The following is a 22,485-nucleotide window of genomic DNA, read 5'->3' as shown; positions in this document are numbered from 1 at the left end:
GCAACAGTATTCACGATAGCCACATATACTATAAAACATCTTGGGGTAACTCTAACTAAACAAGTTCAAGACCTGTATGACAATAACTTCAGGTCTCTCAAGAAAGAAATCATAGAACTCAGAAAATGGAGATATCTCTCATGATCATGGATTGGCAGAATTAACACAATAAAAAATGACCATCCCACCAAAGGAAATCTACAAATTCAATCCAATCCCCATTGAAACCCCAACACAATTCTTCAAAGACATTGAAGGAGCAATTCTCAAATTCATCTAGAAAGACAAAAAACACAGAATAGCAAAACAAATGCTTAACAATAAAAGAATGGCCTGGGCAATCACAATCCCTGACCTCAAGTTTTACCACAGAGCAATAGTGTTAAACACGGTATGGTATTGGTACAGAGACAAACAAATTGATCAATGGAATAGAATTGAAGACCCAAAAATAAAACCACACACTTAAGGTCATGCGATCTTTAATATAGATGCCAAATATATACAATGGAAAAAAGAAAGCATGTTCAATAAATGGTGCTGGCCTAAGTGGCTGTCTGTATGTAGAAGAATGAAAATGGACCCATATTTGTCACCTTGCACAAAGCTCAACTCCAAGTGGATCAAGAACCTCAACATAAAACCAGATAAACTAAATCTACTAGCAGAGCAAGTGGGAAAGAGCCATGAATTAATTGGCACAGGGGAAATTTCCTAAACAGAATGGCAATGGCTCATGCTTTAAGATCAAGAATTGATAAATGGGACCTCATGAAACTGGAAAGCTGCTGTAAGGCAAAAGACATAATCAATAAAACAAATAGGCAACCTTTTGATTGAGAAAAATATTTCACTATCCCCACATCCCACAAAGTGCTAATATCCAAAATATATAAAGAACTTAATAAGCTGACCACCAAAAAGAAAAGAACAGACAACCCAATCAAAAAATTGGGTATAGAACTAAATGGAGAATTCACAACAGAAGAATCTCGAGTGGCTGAGAAACACTTAAAAGAAATGTTCAAGTTCCTTAGTGATCAGAGTAATGCAAATCAAAACCTCCCTGAGAGTCCACCTTACACCAATTAGAATGGATGAGATCAAATCCTCAGGTGAGAACACATGTTGGAGAGGATGTGGAGCAAGAGGAGCACTCCTCCATTGCTGGTGGGTTTGTAAACTGGTACAACCACTCTGGAAACCAATCTGGAGGTTCCTCAGAAAATTGGAAATAGATCTCCCTGAAGATGCAACAATACTACTTTTGTGAATATTTCTAAAAGATGCTTCACCATGCCACAGGGGCACATGTTCTCCTATGTTCATAGCAGCCTTATTTGTGATATTCAGAAGGTTGAAACAAGCCATATGTCCCATGACAGAAGAATGGATACAAAAAAATGTGGTTCATTTACAAGTGGAATACTACTCAGCTGTTCAGAACTAGGACATTACGAGTTTTGCAGGCAAATGGATGGAACTAGAAAATTTTACTCTGAGTGAGGTAACTCAGACTGGAAAGGACATGGACGGTATACTCACTCATAAGTGGATACTAGCCAGGAAAAAAAAAGTCTAGAATACTTAAGATATGGTCCACAGAACTCAAAAAGTTCAACAAGCTGAAGGGCCCAATTGAGGATGATGCAGTCCCACTTGGGAGGGAAAAGAAAGCAATCACAAACAGGGGAGGGAGGTAGTGATCTTGGAGGGAAAGCAGATGGGGGGTGTGAAGGGGAGAGGCGAACCTGATCTGATATTAAGTGAGGGAAAAGGACTGAAGCCCTGAGGACCAGCAGAAAGAATGGAAACAGGCAACCTCAGGAAATAGGATGTTGGGAGAACCCTCCAGAGTTCACCAGAGCTCAGGGAGATGAGAAACTCACAGGATTCAAAAGAATAGACCTTAGATAAAATGCTTGACATTAGGGAAAGGGAACTTATAGAGCCCACCTCCAGCAAGAAAACATAGCATCAATGAGGGAGGGGGTTGCTATCACACAGTCAAAACTCTGACCCATAATTGTTGTTTGAAAGAACTGCAGGGATGGAAATGGAGAGGAGCCGGAGGAAAAGATGGTCCAGGGACAGGCCCATAATGGGTTCCAGCTCAAGGGGAGATCCCAAGGCCTGACTCTACAACTGAGGCTATGATGCTTACAAAGAGGAACCTATCATGGCAACACTCAGGAAGACCCAAATAGCAGGTGAAAGAACCTGATGAAGATATCTGCAAGCAACCAATGGACAGAAGCTGTTGACCCCTGTGGTTGAATTAGCGAAAGGCTGGAAGAAGCTGAGGAGGAGGGAAACCCTGTAGGAAAACAAGCAGTCTCAATTAACCTGATCCCCTGAGATCTCTCAAACACAATACCACCAATCGGGCAGCATACACCAGCTAATATGAAACACCCAACACATATACAGCAGAGGACTATGGAGTCTGGTTTCAGTCAGAAAAGATGCACCTAGCCTTCAAGAGACTAGAGGCCTCAGAGAGTTTACTGGTCTTGCTGGGTGGATGGTGGGAAGTGGGGACATCCTCATGTAAACAGGGGGTGGGGAGGAGTTATGGGACATGGAACAGTCAAAGATTGGATGGTGGGGGTGCGGAGATAAAATCTGGAGTATAAACAATTAAGTAAGTAAGTAAATAAATAAAAGACAAAACAGTATGAAAAAGGATAAAAGGATCTTATATAAAGTTTTATGCAGACTAAAAATGTGCAATGAGTACTATTGAGCAATTAATCAGGAAAAGGAATGACATAGTGTGGCATATTTATTAAATACTATCCCAAATCCAACATTGATATACATAAATAACTAAATAAACAAATGAAGAACAGAAAACTCTCTCATACAAAGAATTGATACTAATTTGTTTGAAAAGCTGTCCTCAACAGCATGAAGCTTAACCTTGTCTTCTTTGTATTTGTTTTGCTCACTATAATGCTGAAAACATATTACAGATTAAAAAAAAATGCCTCACATTGCAGTGGAGAATTCTGCCAATGAATATCTTACCAGGCTAACCAAGTATGATCAGCATGCAAAGTGAAGCTGAGGAAAGTAGTTAGTAGTGCTTGCATAAGACTAGCCTGAGCTCTTTAGTAAAAAATAGGCTAGAAAGCTGTACAGAACTAGCCCTTTTCTCAATCTGCAGCTCAAAAACTTGGTAATTGACCAATGTTCACTTTGTTCACTTTGCCTTTCAGCAATTCTTATGTATTATAAGAATTGCAATATACATTTCCCACCAGAAGACAGTCTATAAATTTTTTGATGAACATTTTTATATTGTCAAGTACTTAAAAATAAGAGAAACTGTGAGAACCTTGAGGAACCTAAAGGGATGCAGCAGCTATATGCAATGTGTTAACCTAGATACAGTCTTAGAATCTGAATAGGGCATTAGATTAAAAACTAATGAATAAATAATGGATGAAATTGTGTTAATAATATATCAAAATTAGTTCATTATAGTAAAAATCTCCTAAAAAGGTGTTTACAATTCATGGAGTTGTGTATGGGATATTTGGAAATATTTTTTTACTATACTTTTTTTTTTCAGAAATCTAAGCATTTTCTGCAATGAACAAGCTTAGAAAATCACACATCCACACATGTGGATTTGCATATGACATGACATGACAGATGAAAAATTGTCTATATTGAAGATTAAGAAATTGATGTATTTAGAAATAACAAAAATATTAATGTTGGTGTTCATTCAAGGAGACTTACTAATTGAAATTGTTATATCAAGAAGTTTTATAAATTCAACTCATGGAAAGGATTGTTGCAAACTTTCTTTTAGACTGAGGAATTCATGATAGTCTCAAAATGAGATGGGGTATAAGTTAATATTTCTGACATGTATAATATTAGGCTAAATAGTAATAAGATTGTTGCATAATCACAGAATAAAGGGAGGTTTTTTGGTAAAGGTGAGGGGTTGAAATTACTTTGAAAGAGTATTTCAAATTTTTCAAGTGTCATGTGGCATATTAATGCATCCATAGGGTAAAGGTAAAGGAAGACTCATATATTAGTTACAATTAATTAATATTTGCTTAGGGAACAAGACAGATGCTGACAACATTTCATGATGAAATGAGAGTGAAATTTTGTGAGTTCAGTGGAAAAAGTAGAATCTAAAGTGACACAGTTAAAGTCATTGGCATAGGAATGGGGGTCACCCCAGACATAGAACAACTTCTTGAACAGGAAGGGTACAGAGTTTTCCAGGAAAGGCTGGCAACCTAGTCTGGTGGGTGGGTTTGATTGCTTTACAAGATCTAATAGAGTGTCAAGCTAAGGAACGGAAGTACAGATTGACCATCTGTTAGTGGTGAAGAGAAGTACAGAAAAGACTTAACTCGTTAGATGGGTTGGGAATCAGATAGGTACAAGAGAAAGAAAAATGGAGAAGAGACTATAAGTCAAATCCTGAGACTACTGAAGAAGGAATATTCAAAGACAAAATGCTTGTAAAACTTGGGAACAATAAAAATATTATAATTATTAAAATGTAGGCATCAATATATTTAAAAATATTCACTAAAAACTACTTAAAAAGTAAACAGCTTAATATAAAGGAAATTCCCTTGTAAAATTATCCATGACTTTCCAATTATGCAAGATTATTTCAGTTTTGTGGCAAACATTTTAACTTAATTGCTTTGATATTTTTTCAGTAATTACAAACACATGTGAGTTTGATTTCTTTGGTAGAATGAAGTAGATACTGCCCAAGCATCATCTTCCTTTGTACATAACTTTTATTACTCAATGTTGTTCATGTTTTCTTTACATAATTTGTACTTATCCTATTCACCTCCCAGTTGCAACCCTTCCATATTCTCCTCCCAGTTATAATATTAGGGATCCCACTTCCCATTACCCACTGCCTTTCTCCTCAGAGAAGAGGATGTCCCCTTTGGGTATTACATCACTCTGAGATGCCTAGTCCCAAAACACCTAAGGACATCCTCTCTAACTGAGGCCTAACAAGGCAGTCCAGAAAGGGGAAGGGGGCAGGCAACACAGTCAGAAAGAAAGATTGCATTCATTGTTCTTAAATCCAATGAAGGATGAAGTCAATTGTAGACCTTTGAAATTTTGTTTGCAAAAACAGCTGATTGACTAAATGGCAATATATTACATATTGTAAAATAATACAATATTACTCAATTTCTTAGTTAAAAGTATATCACTGCAACATATTCTGGTATTTAAGATTCATTGGACGTTATCTACAAATATTTTTGGTTCACAATATTATCTGATTATGTGTCTTTCACAAAGTATACATTTTAAAATCCTTTACATTTATTCAAAATGAAAAAAGATTCATAAATGAACATATAGTTGTTTTATGCAATTTTGTGAAAAATAACATCATATATCAGTCTATAATGTAAATAGACATAACAGCCCTTGATGTATGTTTCAAATTTTACAGTAATATATATATTACTTATAACCCATAATTAATATATATGTATAGATATATAATGTATGTATATATGTATACTGGATATTAGCCCAGAAACTTAGAATACCCAGGATACAATTTGCAAACACATGAAACTCAAGAAGAACAAAGAACATAGTGTGGACACTTTAGACCTTCATAGAATTGGGAGCAAAACACCCATGGAAGGAGATACAGAGAGAACGTTTGAAGCTGAGACGAAAAGATGGACCATCCAGAAACTTCCCACACTCCCCCCCCCCCAGGTGTCCGTCCCATAATCAGCCACCAAACTGAGACACTATTGCATACACCAGCAAGATTTTGCTAAAAGAACCCTGATATAGCTGTCCCTTGTGAGGCTATGCCAGTGCCTAGCAAACACAGAAGTGAATGCTCACAGTCAGCTATTGAATGGAACACAGGGCCCCCAGTGGAAGAGCTAGAGAAATTACCCAAAGAGCTGAAGGGGTCTGCAACCCTATAGGCGGAACAACAATATGAACTAACCAGTAACCCCAGAGCTCGTGTCTCTAGCTGCATATGTAGCAGAAGATAGCCGAGTTTGCCATCATTGGGAAAAGAGGCCCCTTGGTCTTGCAAACTTAATATGCCCTAGTACAGGGGAACACCGGAGCCAAGAAGTGGGAGTGGGTGGGAAGGGGAGCAGACAGCGAGGGTATAGGGGACTTCTGGGATACCATTCGAAATGTAAATAAAGAAAATACCTAACAAAAATTGGGAAAAATATATAATCTTTTTCTTTTTGGTTTTTTCCCAAATGTTATATGAATATAAATACGATAATTTGACCTATATTTATATGATAACTAACTCCATGCTTATTTTCTGTAAGAAAATAAAAATTGAGATCTATTGATAAATAAAAGTGAATATGACCTATTTGTTTTAACACTATACTTTTTTTTCTTTTCCCAATTTTTATTAGGTATATTCGTCACTTACATTTCAAATGCTATCCTGAAAGTCACCTATACCCTCCCCACTCCCTGGTCCCATACCCATCCACTCCCACGTCTTGGCCCTGGTGTTTCCCTGTACTGAGGCATATAATGTCTGCAAGACCAAGGGGCCTCTCTTCGCAATAATGGCCAACTAGACCATCTTCTGCTACATATGCAGCTAGAGACATGAGCTCTGGGGGTACTGGTTAGTTCATATAGTTCCACCTATAGGGTTGCAGACCCCTTCAGCCCCTTGTGTACATTCTCTAGCTCCTCCATTGGGGGCCCTGTGTTCCATCCAATAGCTGACTGTGAGAATCCACTTCTGTGTTTGCCAGGCACTGTCATAGCCTCACAAGAGACAGCTATATCAGGGTCCTTTCAGCAAAATCTTGCTGGCATATGCAATAGTTTCTGCGTTTGGTGACTGATTATGGGATAGACCCCCGGGTGAGGCAGTCTCTTGGTGGTGTATCCTTTTGTCTCAGCTACAAACTTTGTCTCTATGACTCCTTCCATGGGTGTTTTGTTCCCAATTCTAAGAAGGGGCAATGTGTTCACACTATGGTCTTCGTTCTTCTTGAGTTACATATCTTTTGCAAATTGTATCTTGGGTATTCTAAGTTTCTGGGCTAATATCCACTTATCAGTGAATACATATCATGTGAGTTCTTTTGTGATTGGGTTACCTCACTCAGGATGATACCCTCCAGATCCATCCATTTGCCTAGGAATTTCATAAATTCATTGTTTTTAATAGCTGAGTAGTACTCCATTGTGTAAATGTACCACATTTTCTGAATCCATTCCTCTGTTGAGGGATATCTCGGTTCTTTTCAGCTTAGGACTATTCTAAATAAGGCTGCTATGAACATAGTGGAGCATGTATTCTTGTTACCAGTTGGAACATCTTCTGGATATATGCCCAGGAGAGGTATTGCGAGATCCCCTTGTAGTACTATGTCCAATTTTCTAAGGAAACACCACACTAATTTCCAGAGTGGTTGTACAAGCTTGCAATCCCACCAACAATGGAGGAGTGTTCCTCTTTCTCTAAATCCTTGCCAGCATCTGCTGTCACATGAACTTTTGATCTTAGCCTTTCTGACTGGTGTGAGATGGAATCTAAGGGTTGTTTTGATTTGCATTTCCTTCATGATTAAGGATATTGAACATTTTTTCAGATGCTTCTCAGCCATTCAGAATTCCTGAGTTGAGAATTCTTTGTTTAACTCTGTACCCCATTTTTAATGGGGTTATGTGATTTTCTGGAGACCACCTTCTTGAGTTCTTTATATATATTGGATATTAGTCCCCTATCTGATTTAGGATTGGAAAAGATCCTTTTCCAGTCTTTTGGTGACATTTGTGTCTTATTTACAATGTCTTTTGCCTTACAGAATCTTTGCAATTTTATGTGGTCCCATTTGTCAATTCTCAATCTTACGGTACAAGCCATTGCTGTTCTATTCAGGAATTTTCCCCTGTGCCCATATCTCCAAGGCATTTCCCCACTTTCTCCTCTAAAAGTTTCAGTGTCTCTGCGTTTATGTGGATTTCCTTGATCCACTTAGACTTGACGTTATACTTATGACATATGAAAATATGTGCTAAAGAGTGAATAAAATATCTTGCTAACAATATTGACAATACTCTTAACAAAATACAATACAAAACATGTTATATTCTTCTGATCTTACTCATTGAAAGCTAAATTTTGAGAAACTAAACCTGCTTATTTCAATAAATTTATCCATCATTTTTACTTTGTTAGATTATAAAACAGTTTGTTTTCAACTCTTTCTCTGTCGAACCTTAGAAAAAATCTCTGATTAACTGAGAATATTTTCCAGTATTGCTCATCAAGCCATGTACCAGGAACTAGTTTGATTCATAGAATGCCATTAACAGTGTACATTTACATGAAAGTTATCATTGCTCCAGTTGCATATGTAGCAGAAGATGGACATGTTGGACATCAATGGGAGGAGAGGCCCTTGGTCCTGAGAAGGCTGAATGCCCAGGTGAAGGGGAATGCCAGGACAGGGAAGCGGGTGTGTGTGGGGTGGTGAGTAGGGGTATGGGGAATTGGACAGGGGGGTTTCAGAGGGGAAATCAGGAAAGGGGATAGATAACATTTGAAATGTAAATAAAGAAAATATCTAATAAAAAAAGAAAGTTATCATTGAGGGACTAAAGGTGTACTTTTGCTGGTTTTGAGAGGAAGATTCATACCATCTTGTGTTATGGATATTATGAAATATTTAGCACTCCACTTGTTGAATTGGGAGAGTTACAACTTGGTGACCAGAAATTTCATAAAATGGGACATAATAAATATAGGAAAATCCAGATAATAACCCCCTGTTTGGCTCAACTATTCATTCCTAATTAAAGATAAAGTTAACTATTTCCTAGTATTAGCATGGAATTTAGATAAGCAAATAAAAATAGGCTTAAAGAAAGTTTGCATGTACCAGGTAATATTCTGCCATATGCAGAATTGAGCTTTCTGTGAACATGACTAGATTTCCTAATGAATATTTTTACAAATGTTACTTGTGAGAGAAAAGCCTAAATCCCTGCACATTGTTCAGCTCATAATGTTATCTGTTTCACTGCTAAACTATATTTTGAAATTAGGTGTGTGATGTAAAATCCCCAGGTACATCCAGGCAATAAATTCTGCCTTTCTAGCATTTGACTTATTTTTAGTCATGTACATGTCTGTCTAAACTCTAGGCATACTCTACCATCCCTACATGTTTCTATACAAATGTACTTTTTAACATACACTATTCTACAAACATTGTTTTGAAATTTCAGTAAAATATCATGAAAAAGAGATGCTTTTATAAATCTGGATATTAGTTATATAATTTTGATTTTCTCTTATAGCTTGAAGTATATTTATAGCTCAAGAAGTAAAGAGCAAAATTGTAAATTAATAAGTAGAAAAAGTAGATAACTCATAAAATCTCATGTATGAACAGATTGATGTGCCAGTGATTAAATACTGGAGATAATTTTCTTATATGAATCATAGTAATATACACAACTTACATATAATTTTGATTAATATAATTTATAATAACCTTATTTCTAAACACTAAATTTTTAAGGTTTTGCTTTTCTTTTTATGCTTACCAAATCTATGTTTGTTCACATTTCTCTGTAAACATGAATTCCCTATGTCTACAGATTGAGCAGTTCTAAAAACTCAAACTCTTCTCCCACTAAAATGTTCTGATGTTAATTACTAGTCATTTAAACCTTTTAAGAAATCACTCACCTGTATACATACTCATGGCTCCTGTGTTGCTTATGACCTTTATCCATTCAAGTAAAAAACACAATTGCTAATTTTCACCTTGCATGTATATTTCACTTTACCCTATCATTTTCCATTTTAATGGAATTAGGCATTTAAAAATATAGAAAACTAACAAGTAAATGCTCCAAAGATCATCATCGTAGTCTCTGTTTACTCAATTATTCTAGTATTAGAAGTAGCTTTTGTATTTATTCTGTCACATAACTTTAAAGTTGAAGATGATATTTTCAATGAAGCCTATGAAACATGACTGGTACAAGTTTGAAATATGAAATTCTGACTCCTTATAAATCATTTTAGGAATTCCCAGCTCTGTGTTTAGTGTTTTATTCTAAAACCCAAATTGTAAATAGTACCAGTCTCCATTTGCACCTAGGAGCTAAAGCTGTTTCACAGCCCTCCACTTGTATATCCTGCCAAGAGATCTGGTGTCCCATGCATACACTCACTCCAAAGCTCAGAGGTGAGATCACCATTATTGCTCAAATAACTTTCCAAAGCAAGGTCAGCCAGGAGTGCATAGTGCACAGGAACAGTGGAGCAGCTGGGGTCAGGATCCTTCTGGTCTCTATCTGGACTCAGAAGCTAAGGCTGTCCTACAGCCCTCCACATGCAAACCTGGCCCAAGAGAAAGCTGTTCTCCTCAGGAGTGCTGACACATCTAAGATCACAGGCTCACAGACATACAGGAGAGATAAGATCCACCCAGAGACAGCAAGATCAACTAACACCAGAGATAACCAGATGGTAAGAGGCAAGCTCCGGAAACTTACCAAGGGAAACCAGGGCTACTTGTCATCATCAGAATAAAGTTCTCCCACCACAGCAAGTCCTGGATACCCAAATACACTGGAAAAGCAAGATTTGGATTAAAATTCACATTTTTGATGATGATAGAGAACTTTAAGAAGGACATAAATAATTCCATTAAAGAAATACAGGAAAACACAGGTAAATAGGTAGAAGCACAAAAAAAATCTCTTAAAGAATTACAGAAAAGCACAACCAAGCAGGTGAAGGTATTGAACAAAGCCAATCAGGATCTAAAAATGGAAATAGAAACAATAATGAAATAACAAAGGGAGATAACCCTGGAGATAGAATATCCAAGGAGATCAGGAGTCATAGATGCAAGCATCACCAACAGAACACAAGAGATAAAAGGGAAAATCTCAGGTTCAGAAGATACCATAGAAAACATTGGCAGAACAGTTGCAGAAAATGAAAATGCAAAAAGCTCCTAACTCAAAACATCCAGGAAATCCAGGACAAAATGAGAAGACCAAACCTAAGGATAATAGGTATAGAAGAGAGTGAAGATACCCAACTTAAAGGGCCAGTAAATATTTTCAACAAATACATAGAAGAAAACTTGTCTAACCTAAAGAAAGAGATGGCCATGAACATACCAGAAGCCTACAGAACTCCAAATAGTTTGGGCCAGAAAAGAAATTCCTCCTGTCATGTAATAATCAAAACACCTAATGCCCCAAACAAAGAATGAATATTAAAAGGAGTAAGGGAAAAATGTCAAGTAGCACAAAAAAGGCAGACATATTACACCGCACTTCTCACCAGAGACTATAAAAGCCATAAGATCCTGGGCAGATGTCCTACAGACTCTAAGAGAACACTAATGCCACCCAAGGCTACTATACCCAGTAAAAATCTCAATTATCATAGATGGAGAAACCAAGATATTCCATAACCATACCAAATTTACAAAATATCTTTCCACAAATCCCATCTTACAAAGGATAATGAAGGATAACTCCAACACAAAAAGGGAAATTATACCTTAGTAAAATCAAGAAGATAATCTTTTTTTAAAAAAAAAAAAAACAAACCAAAAAGAAAATACCCACGTAAACATAATTCTACCTCTATCAACAAAAATAAGGATGCAGCAATCACTTTTCATTAATATCTCTTAATATCAATTTGACTCAGGTCTCCAATAAAAACGCATATTCTAACAGACTTTAGTGCAGAATTCTATCAGACATTCAAAAAAGACCTAGGACCAATACTCTTCAAAGTATTCCACAAAATAGAAACAGAAGGAACACTACCCAATTCATTCTACGAAGCAACAATTGTGTTTATAACTAAACCAGACAAAGACCCACCAAAAAAAGAGAACTTCAGAACAATTTTCCTCATGAATATCAATTCAAAAATACTCAGTAAAATTCTCACAAACTGAATCCAAGAACATTCCATGATATCCATCATGATCAAGTAGACCTCATCCCAGGGATGCAGGAATGGTTCAATATATGGAAATCCATCAATGTAACCCACTATAAAAACAAATACAAAGAAAAGAGAAACAACACATGATCACATCATTAGATACAAGGAAAGCATTTGACAAAATCCAACACCTATTCATGATAAAAGTCTTGGAAAGATCAGGAACTCAAGGCCCATACCTAAATATAGTAAAAGTAATATACAGCAAACCAGTAGCCAACATCAAACTAAATGGAGAGAAACTTGGAACAATCCCACTAAAATCAGGGACTAGACAATGCTGCCCACTCTCTCCCTACCTATTGAATATAGTACTGGAACTCCTAGCCAGAGCAATTAGACAGCAAATAGAAGTCAAAGAGATACAAATTGCAAAGGAAAAAGTCAACATACCATTATTTGCAGATGATATGATAGTATACTTTTGTGACCCCCCAAAATACCACCAGAGAACTCCTAAAGCTGATAAAGGACTTCAGGAGAATGGCTAGATATAAAACTAACTCACAGGACAAAGAGACTGAGAAAGAAATTAGGGAAACAGCACCCTTCACAATAGTCATGAATAATGTAAAATAGTCCTTTTGTGACTCAGTAACCTCACTCAGGATATTTTCACTTTCAATCCATTTGCCTGTAAATTTCATGAAATCATTGATTTTAATAGGTGAGTAGTACTTCATTGTGTGAGTGTCCCTCATTTTCTGTATCCATTCCCCTGTTGAAGGACATCTTGGTTGTTTCCATCTTCTGGCTATTATAAATATGGTTGTTATGAACATAGTAGAGGACCTTGATTTAGGTGTCAGCACTCATACGATGGCTTAAAACCACTGGAAACTCCAGTTCCAGGAGTTCCAATGTTGTCTTTTGGCTTCTATGATCACCTGTCTTAATCACTGAGCAGATATCGACACAACCAGTCATAGACATAAAATAAAATGAAATTAATCTTTAGACATTAAGAATAATCAAACTAGATAATGTAAATGTATTATATTCTTTAAAATGGTGTTATAAAGATATATACTGGTTACTGTTAACTAACTATGTTTCTGTGCATTGGTGTTTGGTTTGTGAGTATTTTCTGCAAAGAAAAAAGCCATATCAGTGTTTAGATCATGTAAATTAAATAATATCTAGAAATCATTAAGAATCACAAATATATGTAAAATTTATGTTGTGGGTATTCTAAACTCAATCAATTCTGATATATACAATATTATTTTTAAAAATTTCCTAAATAAATTTTTCTATTACATTATGTAGCTAAAACAGTCACAGAGATAATCACTGCAGTGAAAATAAATACTATACAGCAATCCTACTATGGATAATAGTAATAATAATAATAATAGTAATACTAGTAATCCTACTATGGTAATAGCAAAATCTTAATAAATGTAATTCAGTCTCATATTGAAGAAGAACAGGAAAATTTGAGAACAATTACATGAATGCAAGGTTGGTTCAATGTGAATATAATTTTAATGTCATTTTCATATAATAAAACAAAAGGCCTTCTTAGAAGAGACACTTAGGCATAATTCCAGAAAAAACACCCTTGATATCTCTGTAAAATTAGTTAATAATTATTAGTATTCTATTAATATTGAAATATACAATCACAAATTATTAACTTCTCAAGTTAAAAATAAACAATTATGTTTTTAGACATTTAAATATACTTTTATTGATAATAAGGAGAAAGCTTGGTGTTCTTCCTGCAGAAAGGATATAAATAAAATTTGATTTGAAATCAAAGTTATTTAAACATTTTATGTCACGAAAATGAGTCAATTTTGTATTTGTGATAGGCAGTTACTAAGATGAAACATAATGACATATAGACAGCTGCAAAATCAAATATATATTATCGTCCATTCATAGGTTTTAAAAAGTACTAACTAAATATACTCAACCACAGTACTCATATTTAGACATATCACCTATTTATGGTCATGTACAAAATACTTCTCTTTGGGCAGTTACTAAGGAGGAAACATAGGCAATGTGCAAGGAATTATGGGGTGTATATCTTTTTCTGCTTCACAAAACTTTGCCGTAGGCATTTCCTCTGTTATTATATTCTTCTCTACTATTATATTATATTATATTATATTATATTATATTATATTATATTATATTATATTCTTTCTCTATTTTGAAGTGTGGTTTAACCACTAAGTGTAATTAAAATATGAATTCATGCTTCATCAGCATTAGCATAGGTAAACAAATGGAATACAACCTCAACAAAGGAGGGAACTCACATTCTCTCTGCTCTACTGCCATATAATTTGCATTGAGTAATACAAAGGGATATCTGGCAATGAGGGTTTTGTTGCTGTTGTTGTTGTTGTTGTTATACTAACGTGTGTGTGTGTGTGTGTGTGTGTGTGTGTGTGTGTGTGTGTGTGTGTAGCACCTAAATACAGGTTTCTGCAGAGGCTTGAAGAGATAGTTAGATCTACTGTGACTGGAAGAGGATACATGATACTCTTGACCTGAAGCTACAGTTGGAAGTGGGTACTGGGAACTGATCCTAGGCCTCTGCAATGGGATCAGTGTTTTAACTGTTGACACATTTCTCTAGTCTAGGGTCAAATTAAAAAATTTAAAAATCTTTTTCCTTCAGAGGAGAGTGCAAAAACAACATTGCAAATAAAATTGTAAACATTTTGAAGTTAATGTATAGCTATTTCAAATACTTATTAAGTAAAAAAGGTTTTCATTCTATATTTTTAAAATGCATACATTTCTTATCCAAATAGTCTTTGTTTTATAGTTTTCTCTTTGGTATTACTTCTTTGAGAATTCTTCACAGCACACGTTAATTCAATTCATGTCTACTCTCCATCCATACAAATACAGGTACCCTTTTCCTAACCACTCATCTTTGTGCTATCTCCTTTTTAAAATCCATCCTGTAAGTTGGTGCTGTGTGTGTGTGTGTGTGTGTGTGTGTGTGTGTAAATTCATGAGGCAAGGCAAGGCAAAGGTGAAGCATGTAAAATGCTTTAATTTATAGGTTTTAATTTACATCAAATCCTAGTTGTTAGATTACAATATTGTGGAAAATAATCCTTTGGGGGGTTGTCCAATAATCCATTTTAACCTCTAATTCACAATATAGCAAAGAATAGCGATTGCATTTTTCATTGCCCTGTCCTTGCCTTCCAGAAGGTAATTGTTATAGGTATACATCTCCATGGACAGTGTTTACATTCTGTGTGGGATTGAGTTCACATCTCTGCGCATAACAGATGAGTATGCTCTTATCCGAACTATATCCCCAGTCCAAATCATATATTTTGTTAATTTTTGTGTCTTTAACACATTCCATGGCACATACCTAGTTTATAAATGACAAGTGTAATGATAGAAATGTGTCAAATCTATTGCATTGCAGGATGCTCAACACCACAGACACCTGGATGTTTCCTTTGTGACCTCTTTTAGTATGTTTGATTTTATGTTAAGCTTACTGGAGTTTCATGACATCTCATACTGTGAATGAGGCAAGGTTTATGCCAAGATATACAATGTCAAAACACTGTTGCTCTTTTCAATTCCGATATTACACTAGCTTTTTTGACCTGAATTTGAAATGAGCTTCAGTAAAGAACATATCTAAAGAGCTCAGATTCTCAATCCTTCTGTAAATAGCTTTTTATTTTTCAATACTTGGGGAGAGGTGAAGTGCAAATATTTTAGAAATTTTTATTCTTTTTCAACAAACTGGGAAATATTTGAATATTACCTATATCATTGAATGTATGGGTAAATACATAAAGCATTCTTTTTTCATAAGTATGTGTATAGCATACAAATCAATATTCATCCCAGTATAACTTTAAAATAGAGATGGAGTGCTACATTTCATCAAGCGTTTGGTTCCTAGCAAGTTAGCCTCACTTCAATGAACACTAATAAACCTAAGACTATATGAGAACAAAAATTATATTTCATCTTTTAAAAAGGAGAGAAAGAGGGTGAGATTTGCACATATAGTAAATAGAAGATGGGTCTATGAAGAGTTGTGATTTATGATATTGCATTTTGTGAAATTCTCTAAGTTAATAAATGATATAATATAACTGTACATGAAAAAAAGAGAAAGAAACAAATATAAGTGATATAATTATCTCAAGGTATTGTCACTTGGTAAGTGACATGTACAAGCATTTCATGAACAAACACTTCTCTATTCTCTGTTGTAGAAAATCATAGTGTTAGGCACCCGTGTTTCGTCATTTTCTTTATTTTCAACTTTGTTCATAGAGGGAAATCTCCTGGATTTAGAACAAAACCAACAGGAGTCACTTAAAAATATTAACACAACCAGTAAAGAAACACACAATAATACTTAAAATTCCATAGAAGAAATTTGCTTACAATTTATGAAAATTATGTGGCTTCCTTATCTCCTAATATGCCACTGTGTTTAAGTTGTGATGTACACATCTCTTTTTCCGCTGGTGATTTTTATACCTACCACTGACATAATTTTATGTTACAGATTGAAATTTGTAGTTTGACATGGATGTACATCATTGATATAAAGCAAGATGTATACAGGAAACGCTGATGCAAGAGCCAGCATTTAGCAATTCTATCATTATATCATATTCAGCTTTCTCTAGTGTCAAACACTATAGGACTGAATGTTATTGTTATTAGTGCATGTCTGAATTAGCTTTTCCTTAAATAGTTTTATTTTTCTTATTTTAAATACCATTCTAATAATAATATATACATTACAAGGCAATAAGGACTATAGGTACATATTCAAACTGAATTAGAACAGACCCATGTCCAGTATGTGAGCAGCATATGTAAAACTCATATCATTGCCACTGATATATGATGTTTGACTTCAAAACTTGTACTACTCCATTCATTTCAGAAAAGTTCACAATCAATTACTTAATGTACATATGTTCAAAATACATAGGAACATTCAATTTCCACAGATTCTTAAAATATAATCATGCGAAATGAAAATAAAGAATACTATTTGAGCATTCACCAGTTATCTCATTAGAGATTCTCTAAGAATATGAAAAAGAAAGATAAGAATCTTACTCTGACAAAAACAATCTCCATTTTTTAATTACCAAAAGCCAAACATTAAATATAGAGATATTGCAAAGTCCTTTGCAAATATATGCAAAAATTAAACATTGTTACAAATGTGACTTTTGTAAATATTAATTATCTGATGATAAAAGTAATTAAAATTATAAAAAGCCAAAATTAATGTGAAGGAAATAAATATACTTTACCAAGACATTTTTATGTATGAAAGCTTTGTTTTTAAAGGAAATTGGAAACCCTAAGAGATAAACAGGCAAGCATAAATAAACACATTATAGAAAAAGATGATTTAAAAACCCAACAAATTAATGAATGCATTACTAACAACAAATTGATGAAGAAAGTACTACTTATGTCTATGGGATTGTACTTTTTCATGACAATAGTTTTTCTTTTATATATGGCTGACAATTTTTTTGCAGTGTCTTTAATAGTTTAAATGATAATATAGAGGGGTAAAATTTGATAACATGCCTACATAGAAAACCAATAAGGTGCATTTATAAGGCATAAGTAGGAAGAAATGTGATTTCTTTGGACTAAAAAAAATCTACTTTTGCTCCTTTATTATACAAAGATAAATTGAACACAAAGCACTCAATTGAATTATTAATATATACATATATTATTATTTATAGTACTTGGGAATGACAAGTACCCTTAGCCCATAATTTGTGTTTATGACAATCTAGTTTTGTGATATTTTTATATCCCATAGGTAACAAGTGTCTTTTATTGAAAAGAGACAAAAATACATAAAAATCTATACATTTTTATTGTTGAAATAGGTTCTTCTGTGCTGGAGAGATGGCTCATAGGTTAGAAGCACTGACTACTCTTCCAGAGATCCTGAGTTCAATTCCCAGAAACCACATGGTGGCTCACAACCATCTGCAATAGGATCTGATTTTCTTTTCTGGTGTATCTGAAGACAGCTACAGTGTACTCATATAAAATAAATTATTAGTAACAAAAAATAGGAAATAGGTTCTTCTCTCACACAATATGTCTGAACAACAGCTTCCTTTCTCTATGTTCTTCCCAGCCCCTCTCAACCTCCCTCCTTTATAAGAACCACTCCTCCTTAATATCTTCTTCAGAAAAGTGCAGATCTCTCCCAAGAGATAACAGCCAGATAGGACAAAACACGATGCAATAATATAAGGCAAAAGCCTTCACTCTGAGCCTGGGCAAGGTAACCAACCAGGAAGAAAAGAGTCCCAAAAGTAGGCAAAGGAATTACTGATATACCAACACCCATTGTTAGATATCCCACAAAACTATCAATTTAACAACCATATGATATATGCCAAGGACCTGGTGCAAACTCATGCAAATCTATACTTACTTCTTCCATCTCTGTGATCATTTATGAGCCCTGATTAGTTGATTCAGTGGGCTATGTGCTCTTGGTGTCCTTCTGTTAATGCTGTGTTCATTTATTCAGATGAAGGTTTGATATGAGAGCCCAACCAAAGCTCTGTGAATATATGGCTTGGGTTGAACCCAGAGTGGACTTTCTCTGTTCTAACTATCCCTAGGATTAATCCTGAAAACATAGACTCAATCTAGCCTCCATACAGCCTTCCAAGCTTACTGATTCAATTCAGCTTCTCTTGACTTCCATCTGAACTGTTCTGATTGACCCTATACCTTCTTAGGCAATATATTCCAATCTTCTGGTTCATTCTCATTCTCTGGTCCTTCTGACTTCACCTGGATCTAGCTACTTTTCTCTACAACATGTCTTTATAAAACTGTCCCAGTAAAACTTTTACACACAGAGAAGGGGGGGTGGAGGGAGGAGAAGGGGGAGGGGGAGGGAGAGATAGAGACAGAGACAGAGAAAGATAGAGAAGGAAGAGATAGGGGAGAGAGAGAAGAGATGGGGGAGGAGAGAGAGAAAGACACAGAAACAGAGAGACAGAGACCACCCTTTATATCTTTTGATGCTCTTAAGTAGTCACTATTTCCTGTGCTTTTCTCATGTGAGTTAGGTATATTTTGACCTCTAAATCATTCTGTCAAATCTTTCACTGATTCCTGTCTGCCCCTAAATTGACATCATTTTCAAACATGAATACTTCCTTCTACAAACTAACTTTACCATCATTGTTATAGATTAAAGGTCTTTAATAAGATTGCATCTGTCTTTCACCTAGATCATATTTTAATCTAGGGGGTGTCTGCATTCAGGCCAGATCGTATAAACATAGAAGGGCTTTGGAGGTGACCCCTTGCCAGAGAAGCTATGTTGTTGGGTTAAAATTCCTCTCAAGTGTCCATGACCTCTGACTCCTACAATCTTTCCTCATCCTTTTAATGGGGTTCCTCAAGCTCTGATTGAGTGCAACACAATGGTAACCTCCAATTCAGAGTCTGCATCTTTTAAATAAACACCTTTAAAATGGACTCTTAAAAATAATTTGTAGAGAAATTTTAATTGAGAAACATGGCTGCTCTGGCTGGAATACAGAAAAACCCTTAGTACTCACCTTTAATCCAAAACACTGTAGGAAGCTTTAGTTTGTAGAAAGAAGTGCCTTGTTACAATGTGATGTCTAATTGAGGAGCAGATAAAGTGATGAATTGGAGAAATATTTGAGAAAATGAGGCAGAGGGAGAATATACCCAACTCTCATGGGAATAGCCAGAAAAGGGAGGCTATTTAAGAGCAGTACAGGAAGAGAGAGAGGAGTTGAAAATCAGTTCAGTCAATCAGTTAGGAATTAGTTCATCCAGTACAATTCATAGAATGCAGTGGAGTTTGTGAGTTTAAGCAGCTCAGTGCAGGGGAGCAGAGGCAGTGGAAACCAGAGTGTAAGAATGTTATTGTCAGACAAATATCCCCATCCCAACAAGAGCTGTAACTATTTTGATCCATGCCTGCCAGTCATTGAGAGAGCAAAATGACTGTTCAAGGACATTCTGATCACAAAATGTATTTTGTTCCAGTATATTCTGAGTGTTTTGTATGAGTTAATCTTAAGAAATTCCACAAAGTTTTAAATAGGGACCATTAAATCAAAGGTTAATATGAATTGTTATGTCCAAGATGGCTTGAGTCAATGATAACCACAGGGCATCCCTTCTTGCACCTATGCAGGAGCTCACTATAAATTTTATGGCTCACTCTGAAGAATACTACTAATTTGCTAAAAGTTATAACTGTGATATTCAGATTCTTTTATCTCAATGTTCTGAAATTCCCTGTTCATCACCCATGTACCATCTCGTTCACTTACTCAGGACAAACCAACTTAAGGGTTACCGATAATACTTTGCTAGTAAGGCAACTGCTCTCCTCTTTGCTCTTTAAACTTTTGAACCTGGATTTTCTCATAAACAATTACTCTGAGAGCAGGCTAGGACTTTTTTGTGGTTCTGGATGTTCAGTATTATCGTGTGTGTTCAATAAACTATACTTGCTTAACTGAGATGGTGTACATAGTGTTTGAGTGATTATGCCTGAATGCCAACAAACACAGAGCCAGAAGATTAGGACACGTTGCTAGAGTTAGCTTGAGCCTAAGCAGAGCGATTCCCTGAGAAGTTAAGAGAAGTCAGATTGATTCAATCAGCTCAGAGAGGAGTTTGGGCCAGAAAAGCTGAGTTGAAACCATTAGAAAGAATTCAGAAAGAACTAGAAAGGGTGAACTTATTAAGCCTCTGAGATATCAATCATTTCGGGTAAATATAGGTTAAATTTACAATAATTAATGTGACTTTTATTAATAAAATATAATATTTTAGGCAAATATTGTCATGGATGAAAGTTCACAATAAGGAGGTAGTACCACACACACACACACACACACACACAAACACACACACACACACACACACACACACACACACACATACACACAGAATTTGATTTCTCCTGGAGCATGCCTTTCTCCAGTAAAGTTCTACCATTTAATCTACATCATTTCTGAAATTATAGAAGCATGTGTTTTTATACATGTCTATGTACATGTTTATTCATTATAGCGTAAACTAATTTTCTTAGGATATACCTTAGGAATTCTGAACTATTTAGAGTAATTCCACTAAACCTATAAACCTTTGCAATACTTTCTTAGATAAATGAGTATAATAAGATATATGTTTAGGGACAAATGAAATGCTTTTAAATTAAAATATTAATGTTTACATAGACATATGCTTTATTGTATATTCCGTGAGGTTTAACTGTAATGTTTTCCACTAGAAAATATAAGTGGAAAAATCAAAATAGGCTGATGTCTACATCATAATTCACTTCACATGGATTGGGGTATATAGAGATATTAGCAAGAAACAAGTAGAAAAAAAAGGAAAAGAATATTTATCAATGTGAAGGTTTTCAAATTCTGGGTATCCCTGATTAGTATAGAATCTGAGCAGAGTCTATCACTACCTTGCTTCCTGTATTCTAGGTCAAAGGGTGATACTTTGATGGAGATCTAACAGTAAAGCCAGTAGATTTGTGATTTGATCACACAACATTTGACAACTTTTTGTACACCAGTAGTGTTTAACTCATTCAATAAAAACTGAAAAGAATGTGCAATAAAACCATAACAGTAATCTTAAGAGAGGACACTTTTTAATTAAAGGATCTTTTTTAGTTCTTGGGGTAATTGTTCATGACAAAAATTTTCACTTCTTTGGGATGGGTAGATTGTTATTCCAGTTCAGGTCCACCAATGCCAATATAAAAACAGGTGGGCTAGAGCCAACCTGCAGTTCCAGAGCACAGGAGTCAGAGACAGGAGATCCTCAGAGAATGTTGATTAGATAGACGAGCCAAAATATGTTCAGTGAAATAACCTGCTTTAACTGTGAGTGGTAAACAATTGAAGAAGACATAAATAACAATGTCAATCTTGGGTCTATACATGCATATACCCACACACATGTATATGTAGCTGCATACATATCTTCCCATATAAATGTGAAAATGCGTGAAAATATTGCGAACACCTGCAAATGCAAAAGAATGCCCTCAGCTCATAAGTAGATTCTCCCATGCACAGTTTAGCACACTGTTCGTATAAATGCAGGGATCAGATTTTGGAACATCTATCACTGGAACTAGATAACTGAACCTCCTTCATTATCTCACCTCAACTGTACAAGGTTATCCTTTAACACCTTGCTCTGCATTCACCTAAACTACTCTACTATTATAATCTTTCTAAGCCACTTCTGATCTAGGCACATGAATTGGATTCACTGAAGGCTCCACTTGGCCCTGAACACTACGCTTGTCCCTTTTACTCCCTTCTACTTCCTCTTCAATCTGAGAACCTGTGTGCAAACTGAGTGAAGTAAGTGAGAACAAGAGAAAAACACACATCTCT

This window comes from Mus musculus, chromosome 2 (genome assembly GCF_000001635.26).
Source record: "Mus musculus strain C57BL/6J chromosome 2, GRCm38.p6 C57BL/6J".
Classification (NCBI taxonomy): domain Eukaryota; kingdom Metazoa; phylum Chordata; class Mammalia; order Rodentia; family Muridae; genus Mus; species Mus musculus.
The sequence above is the reverse complement of the archived record's forward strand: the minus strand, read 5'-3'. Positions refer to the sequence as shown.